This window comes from Rhincodon typus, chromosome 10 (assembly GCF_021869965.1).
Source record: "Rhincodon typus isolate 14 chromosome 10, sRhiTyp1.1, whole genome shotgun sequence".
In the NCBI taxonomy this organism is placed as follows: domain Eukaryota; kingdom Metazoa; phylum Chordata; class Chondrichthyes; order Orectolobiformes; family Rhincodontidae; genus Rhincodon; species Rhincodon typus.
The window spans coordinates 6,578,815-6,590,688 of record NC_063341.1 but is presented as its reverse complement, the minus strand read 5'-3'; the positions used below and the strand labels follow the sequence as shown (position 1 = coordinate 6,590,688).

At 40.0% G+C, this 11,874-nt stretch overlaps 1 protein-coding gene across 1 annotated transcript in view; it reads right to left on the bottom strand.

Moving 5' to 3' along the window:
- The window catches only part of LOC109913680 (ras GTPase-activating protein nGAP), a 260,539-nt gene that overhangs the window by 29,827 nt on the left and 218,838 nt on the right, over window positions 1–11,874 (bottom strand). The gene's annotated exons all lie outside the window — the stretch shown is intronic.

Here is an 11,874-nt window from a genome sequence, read left to right as displayed (position 1 = left end):
GGTGATTTTGCCTGTCTTTTTATATTTTCTCCCTCAGGGCACACAAAATGATATTCATGCAATGAGACACTCAGTTGTTCCCACCATCATGCTGAAGGCACAATATTATCCTTTGCTTCTATTACTGTCTTCCTATCTCCTTCTTTTTCATAATTCCAACCCTGTTTTGCAGCTTTCTTGCAGAGAATCATCACCAGCACAAATCCACAGGGCAGAATAGTGCATTTATTGACCATGTCACATCTGAAGGTTCATTGAATGGCTCCTCTGGAATTGCAACTCTCCACATTCTTGTGCAGTTCAGATTAATTAGATCATTTGGGTATTCCTCATATTATTTAATATTATTTATCATATTAATCTATCACATCATTTCCTTGTATTATTTATCATGTTAATCTTCACACTGATTGACTCTACCTCGTACACTTTCCAAGATTGACTCATATTTTTTGATAGTAAAGATAGTACCTATGCCTGTTTTATAAAATCCTCACCCATACCTTTGTAGACAAACATGCTATTTCCATCTGGGGCATTATGTTGTATTTTATGTCAATGATTCCTCTCAGTTTCTCAACTGCTCTTTGTTGTAATGTGACATTTACACTTTTGTGAGTGTACAGCACCCCAGATTTTATTCAACCTACTATATACAGGGGCTGGTAAGTGATGGCATCTTACTTGGAGGTGTATAGACAGGCTCCAGTTCCATGTGATCTGATGATATAGTGTTATAGATCCTATAGCGCATGCGCAGTACTCATACCCAGATCAAAGGTATATTTATCAATGTATATTCTTCATAAATTGATTATCCACTATGTCTCCCAGTCTCTTCTGTACCATATTCTTTGTAAGTGCTCTTTCCAAGCTACATCTCCAGTAAGGTCTTGGTTCCGAATAACCTCGTTGTTTGCTTGTACCAACCAGTTGTTGTGGTTAATCTCTTACACAGACCACAAGACGGCTTGGGTATGCTTGTTAACTTTTCATTTATTCAAACAACACCAGAGAGAGACTCTGTCTTAAATTGACTAAACAAAATTCTGTCTGATACTCTGCCTGGCTCTGTCCCACTCTTTCTGGTCTCTGTTCCACATGTATTTAAAAAAAATCAATTTTTATTCTCTCACAATCCCGTACACATACATTGTTTATATTTCATGTTTAAAGCTGCTGCCACTCCCATCTCCTCCGGTGCCATATTAATTATATGTCATGTGACTAACATATAATTCATCCTTCCTCACCTTTGCAGTTCATCCATGTTTGAAAATAGGTTGGACTTAACTAGCTAATCAAGAATTCCTGAATTTTTAATATAACCTTACCAAATGTTATGATTTTTTTTCTACCCCTAAAGATTTGGGGCGGGCGGGTGGTGGAGGTGGCAGCAACAGGTTTATGTAGAAAGGAAAATAATCAGTTTGAAGATTTTGGTTTGGTCTGCATAGCAATTTAGATTTATGACTGCTTTTGTACATTCAAATTCGATTAAGATAGATTCTTTGTGATCCTATGATACAGAAACAGGCCATTCAGTCCAATTGATCTCAACCAGTGTTGGTTAGCCTTCCCCCTCGCATTTTCTCATCAACATATCCTTCTATTCTTCCCTCCTGATGTGCTTATCTATCTTCCCTCAAATACATTTGTGCCATTCTCTGGCAGATTTCCATCTCACAAGACAATGGTTTGTACTTTAGTGGTTCACTCTTGTATCAAGCCTCATGTGGTATGGCTCAGGAACCTCAGCATGACATGGCAGTTTTTACTGCATTTGCTACAGAGGAAGGCACACAATTCACCGACCCCTGTTTTCTCTGGGCCGTCTTCTAAGTGACTAGTTCTCTGTTTTGCCTTGCCTTGTCTCATTCTCCTCTAAACAGTCATCCTTCTGGTGGCCACAGGTGTCAGTGATTATCTCTCAGTTGTCTGTGTCAATATCCACGATCTTTTGATGTCATTATCAAATATCCATACAGCAGAGATACAAACGCCCAGCAAGTCCTAGTTGAGTTGCCAGTGCATCGTAAGGAAGGTCTTTAGTTGGATGTATAACCAATGAGGATGCCTGAGCAGAGCAGCTGTTGTTGAAGTATATACACTGATGGAACTGGCATGCTCCAGAAACTCCGAATTGATGTTCTTTCCCCATCAAGATTTGAAGATGTCTAACACAGTTAAAGTGGAGACTGTTCAACTTTTCTCCGACGCAACACGCCATCTGGATCTCGCTGCTGTAGTAAATGTGCTGAGGATGTAAGTTTGATAGACTCACTGTTTGGAACTCTGAGTCAGGTTGCTGATGTTCCACACTTGCTCCCTCAGCTTGGGCTTCACTGCTGCAGCTTTTATGATGTGGTGGTTGATTTAAGCATGATGTGACAGATAGAGTGGCACGGTGGCACAGTGGTTAGCACTGCTGCCTCATAGCACCAGGGGCCTGGCTTCGATTCCACCCATGGGCTACTGTCTGTGTGGAGTTGGCACATTCTCCCCATGTCTGCGTGGGTTTCCTCCAGGTGCTCTGGTTTCCTCCCACAGTCCAAAGATGTGCAGTTTAGGTGGATTGGCCATGCTAAATTGCCCCTGGTGTCTAGGGTGTGAAATGCAGAGATAGGGTGGTGAGTGGGTCTGGGTAGGATGCTCTTCGGAGGGTTGGTGTGGACTTGATGGGTCAAATGTCCTGCTTCCACATTGTAGGGATTCCATGATTCTGTTAGATAATTAATGTGTGTAGTTTAGTGGTAGGGGTGCTACACTGTTGTACACATAAAGAAATATATCATCAATTAAATGCAATGCAGGGCAATCAGGCTACTTTTGCCTACCTAACAGTAGGTATTGTGGGGGTCTTGTGGACGAGTGGTACTGTCTCTACCTCTGACCCAAACGGCCTGAGTTCAAATCTGTCCAGATCCAGAGATGTGCTCTAACAGCTCCAAACAGGTTAGTTGAAAAAATAAAGTATATTGTTGTCCAATGCAGACTTTCATATCATTGAGCTCCAAATAAATTCAATCTCTTGGTATGGAATAAAAGCTGAATGTATCTGTGTGAGCAATAGTTCCACAATTTTTACTTTAACTGGAAAAGCCCCGGGCTTTAAAATTTCTCTATTACTTACTCTGGTATCAACCCAGAGTACATGCAGCTGCTCTTAAGAGTGTTTAATAATAAACATTAGTCAACATTAAAACAAAAAGCAAGAATCACTTACCTCTATAGATAATGATGGGAGAATGGCCCATTCACTTAGTTGAAGCAATGCTGCATATCCTAAGCTTTGTCCCAACACCCAGTGAGTGGCTCACTCTTTGACTAACTCCTATCAATGTCAGATGAAAATATTTGCACAAAACATTTGCTAACCTGCTGAGTGACTTCCAAGGCAAAAGGGCAAGAGAAGTGGACAGCTACAGAGAAGGTAGAAAGGAAAAGACCTTTCCTGCCCCTCATGAAAGATTGTTGAATGAATGATTGATGCTTTCTTTATTTTTTTTCTTACTTTAACAGTACCAGAAAGCATTAGTTCTCTGGGACAGTAATTGCAGACGATCGTTCGATACTGGGTTCCAGTTTAAAGGGACTCCAACCACTCTTGGTTGCAGCTGTTGAAGTGATATTAGTCATCTACTATTTTTGTACCACTGAATTGTTCGAGGCAGCAAATGGAAATAGCAGAAGTGCCGGTCAAGGAACCTTGTCCAAATTCATTCGTGAGGTGATTAATTCAACATTGTGCAAAACCAGCAGGTGTTTCCATTTCTCTGAATGCAGAGAAATAGTTGTGACTACACAGCACAAAATTCTATGATGTCCTCGGTTTTCAAGGATGTTGCATACAGTTTGTTTACTCTAATGAGCAATACGAATGCAGTCATGCTGCTCAACAGAATGTAACAATCTTATTCTCGTTTGGTCACTTGATAGTCAGGTGATCTCCATTGAGAGTTGTTCTGCTGGTTGCTAAAGATTTATATGAGTCTGCACATAACTGTTGCATTTTTAGTCACACTTTTGTTTCTAGTTTATGTGAGAGTGATGACCAACTGTACAAAAAAATCATATTATGATTGCAGTATGATTGTTACAGTGTTTTTGGTTTTATTATTTTAGGGGATGTAGGTGTCACTGGCAAGCGAATTTGTTGTCCATCAATTGTAGCCCTTGATTGCTAGTCCATTTCTAAGTCAACCTATTACTTTGGGCCTGGAGTCATGTGTAGGCCAGACCAGATGACAATTGGAGAAGTTTTTCACTGAACGGCATTAGTGAATCAATGGGTTTTCACAAGACTGGATGATTCCCTCATGATCACAAGTACCGGGGCTAACTTTTAGTTCCAGACTCGAATCCAGATCCCCACAGCATTAGGCTAGACCTCTGGATTATTAGTCTGGTGATATTACCACTATATTGTTGTCTCCACTATCTTGTAATTGGTAGCAAAGTCAAGGTAGAACCTGGCAATCAAAGTACTAGATTAGTTTAGGTACCAAATTGAGTGGATCAACGTGTGGGGTATTTTATGTACCAGTGAAATCTCTCCTGGTTGGGGAGAAAGTTACAGTATTCATCCAACTCAAAGATGCATATTCACCTTGACAGACAATGTAACAGCCAAGCAAGATTTAAATGAGGAAATCAATGCACAGCAGAAAATATTGTGGACCAAATAAGGAAAAGTCATGTGAATAAAACAAGAAGTGCATGAGTAATTATTTACATGGGTGCAGGAAGAATAAGACAGAAACCAGATATTAAAAGTACAGTCAAGTGGGATCTAATATATGTCGTGATGATTCAAACCTGAATTGAGAATGAGTGCTGAACAAATCTGCAAGGACATGTGTGTTTCAGGAAGGATAGAGGGGGAGAAAAAGCAATGAGGTGGCATTTATGTTCAGTGTTAAGAGATATGAACATTACAGGTTAAGGTTTTAGCCACAGATCCCAAAATCCAGCTTTGGAATTGTTCATCGCACTCAAATAAACCAGGAACTAAAGAGTGACTGAAAATGCCACACTCATGGGTAGGCTCTTGTAATTTAGAGGCAACTAGTAAAACAATTTTCACTGGAGATCATCTGGTTTGTTTTGTTTATCCACGGGATGTTGGCATCGCTGGCTGGTACAGCATTTATTGCCCATCCCTAGTTGCCCTTGAGAAGGTGATGGTGAGCAGCTTTCTTGAACCATTGTAGCCCATGTGCTGTAGGTAGACTGACAATGCCATGAGGGAAGGAATTCCAGGATTTTGACCCAGCGACACGCGATATATTTCCAAGTCAGGATGGCATATGACTTGGAGGCGAACTTGCAGACAGTGGTGTTCCCATGTATCTGCTGCCCTTGTCCTTCCAGATGATAGTAGTTGTGTATTTGGAAGGTGCTTTCTAAGGAGTCTCGGTGAATTTCTGCGGAGCATCTTGTTGATGGGACACACTACTGCTATTGAGCATTTGTGGTGGAGGATGTGGATGCTTATAGGTGTGGTGCCAATCAAGTGAGCTGCTTTGTCTTGCCTGGTGTCAAGCTTCTTATATATTGTTAAAGCCACACGTATCCAGCCAAGTGGGGAGTGTTCCATCATACACTTGACTTGTGCCTTGTAGATGGTGGCTAAGCTTTGGTGAATCATGATGTGAGATATATGCTGCAGAATTCCTAACCTATATCCTGCTTTTGTATTTCCAATATTTATATGGCTAGTCCAGTTCAGCTTCAGGTCAGTGGCATTACCCAGGACGTTGACAGTGAGATATTCAGTGCAATAATGCCATTGAATTATAAGTAGTAATAATCTGGCTCTGTCTTGTTGTAGATAGTCAGTGCCTGGCACTTATGTATCTTCAATATTATTTGCCATTTATCAGCCTAAACTTAGATACTGTCCATGTCTTGGCTGAAGTTGGACATGGGCTGCTACAGTTTTTGTGACCTAAATGGCAGTGAATTGAGGTATTTTACATAACTGCTGTAAATTAATAGATTGGAAACAGAATTTTAGGAGATTCAAGGAACTAGGAAAGCTTAGTGGTCGGAAAATGTTAATTTATTCTTAAATATGTCATCATACTGTTCTAGGAAAATACAGGTCAGTCTCGTTTGAATCTTGGGAGATTTTAAGCTGAGATTGCATGACTCAGAGTGAAGACAATCTGTATATGTGAAATTGTTTATTGTAGTAATGAGAACATTTCCTTGAACAGCTGGTGATTCAAGCTATAAAGAGGAAGGCATTGTTATGTTTATTCTCAATTAATGAGTAGGGAGTAATAAGCGATGTTGAAGTCATGCAGCATTTTGAAGTCTGTTGATCATAAACCTGTTAATTTTATGGTTGAATTGAGGACAGAAAGTATAATAGGATTATACACTATTAAATAAAGAGAAATACAAAAAAGACTTGAATTCATCATGTGCATTTTCATCAGCCCCAGAGGCCAAAACTCTTTAAAAGGTTGAAGAACTTTTAAAATATAGTCACAATTGCAATGTTTGAAACACAGCTGCCAATCTGCACACAGAAAGCTCCCACAGCCATCGTTATAATTACCAGATAATGCTTTCTAGTGATGTTGATTACAGGATAAACATTGGTTACAAGATGGGTGAGAGCTGCCCTACTCCTCTTCAAAGTTGCGCCACAGGCTCTTTTACGGCCAGCAGTTTAGTTGAATGTCTCATTTGAAAGTTGGCACTTCTGGCAGTGAAGCACTCCTTCAGTACTGCACTGTGAAATCAGCCAGACCTTTCTGCTGTTTCCTCTAGGGAGGAAATTGAACCCAGAATATGTGAGAATGTTAATTTCGATTTCAACAAAGAAGGTTTTGGAAGATTAACGTATTACATTAAAGAAATAAAATGAAGGCTTATTTCAAGGAAACGACGTGGATAGTAAATGAGGTTTGAGCAGATTATTTTTAATGCTGAAGCCACAACAGGACAGCAAACTATCAGTGATGAAAAGAAATGTCACGGAAGTTAGATGGCAAAATTTAAAGGGCATATAAAATAATGAAATGCACAAGGGTAGAATAGAACAAGAAGAGTTATTAGAGCATGCAGACCAAGGTCAACAAACTAATAAGAAGAATAAAGTCTTAACATGAAAGTACAGCAGCAACTATATATGGCAATAAAGCAGTGTTTAATTATATATCAGGAACAAACTTTTATATATATTTAAAGCAAGAATAGTTAGTTCATCATGCCACCCCATGGCTTGAATACTTTATGCATTGGAATGCTTAAAGTACTTTCTGTAATCTCTCCCTGGGGATGCAAAACAAAAGAAAACATATTTAGTTGACTCCTTTCTGAACCTTTTCCATGGTCATTACATCATCCATCATATGAGGTAACCAAAATTGGATGCATTAATCCAGATGCAATCTGATAGAGAATCTGTCATCAGGAGCCTTGACTTGTATTGAAAGGTTCTACTATTATAACCCGTGACCCAGTTTTCTCTGTATGACTTCTTTGTATTTATTGTGAACTTTTGATCACTATGCATAATAACACTTAATTCCTGTTCTCTTTTAATTAATTACATGATTGCATCCTTGTAATTGTATGCATATTATATGTTGGTCACTGCCTACTTGTAATGTACACCAAAAAACACCAAAAGAGGGCATTTGAACCTTTGTTTTTTTTCTGACTCATAGAACAAGCTATCCAATGAATTAACATCAACGACTTACAAAAGTATTGCACATTTAACCTAACAAAGTGTCCTAAGGTGCTTTACAGGATCTTTATGAAACTGAATGTGACACTGAGTCATGTAGAGGCTAGTGTTAGGATGACCAAAAGCTTGAATGAAGGGGTAGGTTTTAAGGAGTGCCTTCAAAATGTTTGAGGCTGAGATGTATAGGACAGTATTTCAGAGTTTAGGACTTGCTGGTAGCGTGTGTGTACCAGAATTAGGGGAGTGCAAATATCTCAGAGGTTTGTCAGGTCACAGGAGTTTATGGAGATATGGAGGAATGATATCATGAAGAGAATTGAAAGCAAGGTATATTTAAAATCCCAGCCCTTTGCTTTACCTCCATAACTGTTTTTTTTTCCTTTCTATTATAATGAATATGTTTATTTTAAATTATCTTAATTTAATGCCATTAGCTTAATCTAGCTATTGTTCTTAGATGATTGTGCGCTTCTACCGCCTTAACAACATACATAGTTTTTTTGCATCATAAGAAAATTTCCTGATCATACTCACAACAGTATAAGCATACAGTCATCGTAGTCCCAGAGGACCACAGCGCTGCTTTCTCATTAGACAGAGACAACTGGTGGTGAGTTTAACCTGAAGATCACCATGCCTCAGGCAAGGGGTGAGTTTGAGAAAGGAAACATTCATGATAACCTCAGCTGGTAAGGGAATCTGGATTGCAAACCAACCATCCAACTAACTGAGCTAACTGACTGCCTGCTCCCAACACTAATCTCCAAATCACTGATGAAAATGTTGAACAGTAATGGGCTTAACACTGACACATAGAACCTAGAACATAGAACAGTACAGCACAGTACAGGCCCTTCGGCCCACGATGTTGTGCTGACCTATTATCCTATTAAGATCAATCTATCCTGCATACCCTACACTTTACTATCCTCCATGTGCCTATCCAAGAGTCGCTTAAAAGTCTCTAAAGTATCTGACTCCACTACCACTGCCGGCAGCGCATTCCACACGACCATCACTCTCTGTGTGAAGAACCTACCTCTGAGAGCTCCCTTATACCTTCCTCCAATCACCTTAAAATTACGCACCCTAATAATAGTCTTTTCCACCTGTGGGATAATAGTCTGCTTCCGGAATGATCCACAACTGTTGATGGTAACTTTTTGCCAGCATCAAATTTCCACTGACACTACAAGAATCCATCTTTTAGAGTAATCTCGTGTGATTTGTTTGATCAAAAACTTTCTCAAAATCCAGTCGGATGTTGTTAACCAGACTAACCTCACTCTTTAACTCAAAAGAACCATCTACCCAAACACATTGGCAAAACATTAGTAATTTTTTGATTATCTCTTATGATCACTTCCCTTAGTTATTTATCGTTGCTTGTCTCTCATGCCTTCAAGTATTTCCTTACGATGGAAGTCAAACTGATGGTCTGTATTTCCTAGTCTGAGAACTGCATGAGTTACCTTTTCAACCTAAGGAAACAATACCTAACTCTATTAAGGTGCTGCAGATATGAATAAGGAGCTAACCTTTGCCACCTCTTCAAACTTGCTGTGCGGATGTCATCCAGACTCGAGGTCTGACCTATTTTAAGTGTTATTACTTTAATAACCATGTCTTTACTGTCTGCTTTAATATTTATAATTTTATTCTCGAGAGTTAATTGCGCAGCTGGAACTGAGCATAATCCACCAGGGTAATCATTTAACCAAATAATAATTTAGCAGCTCTGTCATTACCTGGAAATCTGACTCTATCTGTCCCAAGATGGTACCTCCCAAGAGGTACCCTGCCAAGCCTCTATTGGATGATTAACTATTCTTTTTCTGTGATCCGCAGGAAAAAGAAACACTATCATACTAACTAATCACCTATCTGCTGTCTTACAACATGAAGGTTTGCCAATATTTTGTTGATTTTGCATTTGGGATGTTACATTACCACCTCTGCTCAGGTCCATTGTCCAACCTTGGGATCACTTTATAGTACCGCAGCTTCTATTCTTATTGCCTTTGCTCCAGTGCTCTGTTCCAGTGTAAAACACATTTGAACACAGGTCTTTCATAGAGTTCAATCTCTTCATAAACTTTCCAGTATCACAGATGGCACATGCGTTGCTGCATCACATTACCTTTATGACATGACCTCTGATCTTCTCCTCCACGAAAGCTTCAGGTTTTCATTGGCTGTGAGCTACAGCTAGTTTCTCTATGAATGATGCTGTTGCATAACCTCAAAAAATACTTGCCTTTGTGCCTCAACACATTAAGTATACACATGTACATTTCTGGGCTGGGATATGCTGAAGTATAACTTGTGCTATGTGTATTTATGCTGCTGTGCATAATGTTCTGTGGCATCGAAATCCTGTTCTCCATTGAAGAAACAAACAACATGTTTGAGTAGATTATAACTGTCAAATACACAAAATTATTATTTGTTAAAGTCTCGATCATTTTGTTATATGAAGAGGGAACCACATTAGCTATTTCTTTGATGTTGCTATGCTCATCATTTTCAGCTCCTGTGGTTGAACGCAGTCAACTTTGCTTGATTTCCATCATGTAATTTGTCTTCTTTTCTCATCTCCTGCCTAGCTATTTCTGAGAAGACTACATTCAGCCCCATCAGAGTGCCCTCAGGCATTCCTCATGGTGCATGGGTTTGCAGGATTTATGTCAGTACATCTTCTGGCAACACTAAACAAGCTCAGTTCATCTCCTCTTATTCTGGCCTTCTGGCCGCTTTTGGGCACACCATTTACTGACTCATTCTCGTGGTGGTACTGCCACAGGTAACATACAGCAAACAAGGGTATCAACCTTTACTTATTTAATGCAATACACAAAATTCAATTTATTCCACCGCTGCAATATTTAAATTCAGATTCAAGTACACACTGTTAATAGTTCATCAGTAAGCACAAGGAAATGAACGTGGAATATCTTGCACTTAACAGTCCCTGCCTGAATTCATTGACTGATGCTATGCTATTAATCTTTATCCATTGAGAATTACGATGATCTTGCACGGCTGAAATAGGTTAGTTAAGTGGTTGGAGAAGATTTGCATGTATTCTTGAAATCAAATTTGTCTGAAAGGATTTTCTTGAAACAATGCATACCTCAAGTGAAACATTTCATATTGGTCTGATGTGTTAAAATAATACATTTTGTGTTGTTTTCAGTAAAATAATTCATTTTGTTTCCATATTTATTCTTTTTTTTTCCATTTTGCAAGTAGTACATGTACTGTTGCAAAAACGGACAGAGACTTGAAAAAGACGTTAAGACTAAATGTTGCTGCTTACATGAATGAACCGCAGTTGAGGCCAAAGGTGGCAGGTGATTCAGTAGACAGCACAACCTGAGGTGGTATATGGTGATCTGCCATGTGGGAAGCTGTCCAATGAGGGACAGCAGCATGCCCCCAAGGACTGCAGACCCTTGTTGGTGCTTGCAGTGGCCATTGCCGAGACATCACCTGTCAGAGAGTGACTCAAAGACAGGTCAATGGGACTGGAGAGAGGCCCTGGTAAAGGGGGACAAGGATTGACTCTGGTGCACTGGTGACACCATCGCTCTCAGGTCATTGAACAGTCTTGTGCACGGACCCCGTGTCTGGCGACCTTGATCTGATTTTCAAGCATGAGCATACCCACCCCACCCGATGGTGACACTCACTGCTCTGCCCCCAGGACTGCTCTCCAATTCTTAATATGCCACTTGGCAGAACTGACTGATCATGTGACGCAGAGCACCTGCTCCTCTTCAAGGCAGGCAGTCTCTGAAAGAAAAGTTTGACAAAAATATTGCTGTAATAGAAGTTATTTTAAATGGAACATCGGAACAGACAGATATTGCCTTGCAGATATTAATGGTGTGGGGTGGGGAAAAGGGGTGAACGGGGGTTGTGGGGAGATGACATTGTTCTGAAAAGGGCCAGAAAACCCTCAATGCCTCCTCCAGAACAGTATAAGAAAATCAACTCTCTAGGTTTTGGGTCTGAGGACCTGGCAGTGATGCCACAAGAGATTGAATAGCCTCACGGGAGTGGTCAATGCACAATCACAAAGGACCTCCCATGCATTTGCTCCATCAGCCTGTCATGTTGCTCAGTGCACCACCGATCCCCTCTGCCCCCGATCCCTCAATCCA